Source organism: Octodon degus, unplaced genomic scaffold (genome assembly GCF_000260255.1).
Source record: "Octodon degus isolate 3935 unplaced genomic scaffold, OctDeg1.0 scaffold00029, whole genome shotgun sequence".
Classification (NCBI taxonomy): Eukaryota; Metazoa; Chordata; class Mammalia; order Rodentia; family Octodontidae; genus Octodon; species Octodon degus.
Window position 1 is genome coordinate 4,966,861 of NW_004524605.1, and position 3,653 is coordinate 4,970,513.

The window sequence follows — 3,653 nt, forward strand, 5'->3', positions numbered from 1 at the left end:
TAAAACTTGGAGTCAGCTAAGCAGCAAGTAACTGTTTTGGCATGAGTGGATTTGGGGCCAGCGGTTTACCCCACCCTGAGACAGGCCCCTCCGGCCCCTGGGAGGGCTTCCAGGGTCCTGTACCAGTCCTGAGAAGTTCCCAGCAAATGCGAAGTCATCAGGCCCCCCCAAACAAGGCCCCTCATCGCTACACCATCTTGCTCTTCAATGGAGCGAGCTCATTGCATCTCTTTCCATCCTCCGCAGCACACAGACGAGGAGCGACGCCCTTGCCTTACAACGGCGCCCAGCTGCCCGCAGGAAGCGAGCTAAGGACCTGGAAGCGGTCCGGCAGGCGGGGTGGGAGTGGGAGAGCAAGGGGCTCAGCCAGAAGGCTGGACGGTTGGCGTTGGCGGGGTGAAGTAGGGGCTGCCGTCGTGCGGGAGGGCAGCGGGCGGATGTTCCCGAGCGAGAACCCCCTCCTAGGCTCTCCCTCAGTGCCCTCTCCTCCGCGGGACGCTGGAAAAGCTGAAGGACAAACTCTTGATCCGGGCTAGAAAACAAGCCCCCGGGAAGCAAGTGTTGTGAAGGAGAAATAACCTCTAGGTATTGTCATGGAGTTGGTGTGGCCCTTAGAGTAGCCTCATTTATTTCCGGCAGAAGGTTAAAAACTACAAATAATTTTAATGGGCATGGTTATGTTCTCATCACAAAATAACGCGGCACAGCTCCATAATTACTCATAAGTGATCACCGTGTGAACAGCTATTAATTAGTGAATAGCTTTGGAAAAAAAATTGAATAGATTTGGGCAGCAACTGTTAATAACCCATTACGATATGTCTAGGGGTCAAATCACCCTGTCATGTCAAAGCACAGATTTATGATCCCGTTTTTAATAATTTCAAAATAATTAAGAATGTGTTGTGCATCTGACTGGGCAGATTTGAGGTACAAAAACCATATATCTGCATTAGGAAGGGAACGGATCATTTCCGGCTAAAATGGAGATCAAAGCTCTTTGCACATCCATTTGGCAAGAGCATGCACATTTTATAGCGTCTCAAAAGTAGAAGTGATTTTAGATAAATAGCATCCAGCTTTTCTTTCCCTGTCTCCAGGGCTGCCTTCCCACAAGCCTAGAGAGAAAATCACAAGTTGTCAAGAACTTCTGACCTTGACTGGGAGTGGTGGGGAGCCTCCTATCTGTTTGTCCTGCCGGGATGGGGCTGTTTCCACCTTATTCTTTGCCTTTTCCCAGAGGGGTCTGAGGGAAGACACTTTGCTCTTTACTCTAACGGACCCTCCACCTTTTTTCTGCGGTGTGTGTGTGTGTGTGTGTGTGTGTGTGTGGTGTTGGAATCCCTTGTTGCTCAGCAACCTTCCTGGCTGGAGCCTGGAATGTGAAGGTACTTTAGCTTCACCTCTGGGGGGGGGTCTTTGGAATCCTTGCGGGGGGTGGGGGGGTGCCAACGGTGGCCGAGGAGGGTCTGTGTGTTCCCAGGCTCTGCTGGACACTTCATACACGTGGCCACAGCCCTCCAGGGGAGCAGGTGCTGTCATCTTTGTTACCCAGTGAGGAACCTGAAGTGCAGAGAAGAGAGGAATTCCTCCAAGCTTGGCAAGGAAGCCTGAGGTTGGACAGCACCTTTGGGTGCCACATGCCATCTGATGGCTGACCCTTTGGAGGTCATCCAGTCAGGCATCATGTCACCTGCCATGGTGAGTGTGAATAGTAAGTAAAATGTGTTTTTGTGGGGGAAGGCAGTTGAGACAGGGATTTGCTATATGATTCAGGCTGGCCTTGAACTCACACTGCAGCTAAGACTGGCCTTGGACTTGAAGCAATCCTCCTACCTCAGCCTCATGAGTGCTGGGATTACAGGTGTGCACCACTATGCCCAATTATATGTACTTTTTAAAAATATGTATTTGGTACAGGGTCACACTATCCAGTTTGAACTCAGTGATCCTCCTGTTTTCAGCCTCCCTGGCACTGGTATTACAGGAGTGCACACCACTCATTCATTCTCTGGCTCAGGGTACCCCAGGGGTGGGGCCAGCGTGGCATGTGGGAGCAGGGATTGAGTCCTGGTCCCTGCGCTTGCCAAAGCAGGCACTTAGTCTGCTGAGCTATCTGCCCGGCCCTTGTGCTTAGTTTGAAACCAAAAATGCATGTAAAGTAGAAGGTGGTCGCTCTTCCCATGCCCTGCTCATCGTACTCAGAAGTCACTTTCGGCAGGTGAGCGTGTATTGTTCCCAAGAGGCTCCTATGCACGCACAAACGTGATTGTTTTCGAGTAAGGGCTGTGCGTGCCTTCCACGCTGAGCGCCTCACTCGGGACACGGTGTGGCTCTCCTTGCAGGCTCGTGTGTGTATCCTGTCTGTTGCCTGGCGATGTACCTGGTGTTCAGCTACGGTACTTCTACTTCTCTGCCCAGAGCTCCAAATTCTTCACAGCAGCTCTGCCCGCTTCTCGCCTCTTCTCCATCTCTTACTTGGATTCTGTCCCAGCCTCCTCACTGGGACGCCTGCTCTGCCTGGGCCTGTCCTCTGCCTCATTTGAGCTTTTGAAGGTGCAAATGGGTCCTGTGGCTTTGTTGCCCCTCCGGCCCACCCTCGGGTGGTCCGCTCCTTTCCTCCTCACTCCCTGTCTGCCCTGTTCCAGCCAGGCCAGCCGCCTCGCTGTCCTGTGATCTGCCGGGCCTGGTGCTGCTTCGTGCTCCTCGGCAAAGCCAGTGGCTCCCTCTCTCCTTCTGCAATTCAGAGTTTTGCTCACCTGTCAGTGTAAGCCTTCATCACCACACTGCAGATGATGTGGTTTCCTAGGATGAGGTTTAAAACTCAAGTACTCAGGCATCCCAAGTCAAAGCCAGGATCATATTTACTGAGTAACCAATCAGAGAATTCAAATTAAATGAGGAAAAAGACAAATACACTTCATCGATCCTCGTCTCCATGTGCCCATGCTAGTGGGTCCTGGACTGTCTGGAGAGCGGCTCTTTCGACAAGTCGGTCAGGTAGGTCATGGCAGAGAGGATGAGGTACGGATTAACCACGGGGTAGGGGAGGACTTTGGAAGGACCACAAGGTCGAAGATGTGGCTCTGTGTAGGCCAGGTGGTGTGGAGGGGGATGTGAAGATGGTCGTGAAGGAGGTGCAGGTGGGTCACGCAGTGGCTGCTGTTACCTGAGGGGAGGGTAGACCTGAGGGAAAGATGGGGTCCAGGTTCACAAGTCTTGAGAGGAGGATACATGAAAGGGGGACACAGTGCGGGGGCGGGTGGGGGGGCAGAGTGTCAGGAGATGGGGACTCTGCTTGCCTCCTGAAGGCCCTGGTCTCCAAGGAAAGCCAGGTTTCATTCTACAGAGAAGCTGATAACGGGGCTGGGGGTGGGTGGGTGGGGCTTCTCAGCTACGGAGCAGAAGGCTGAAGACCTTTGTCCTGGGGAGCTAGGAATATTAAAATTCAGTCAGGTGTGGTGCACACCTATAATCCCAGCATTTGGGAGGCTAAGGCAGGAGGATTGCTGTGAGTTTGAGGCCAGCCTGGGCTGTATAGTGAGTTCAGGACCAGTCTAAAGTATAGGAGGGCCAGCCAAATAGCTCAGTGGATTAAAGTGCCTGAAAGCAGACTCAGGGGCTGGGGGTTCGATTCCCTGGCCTGCTGTGCT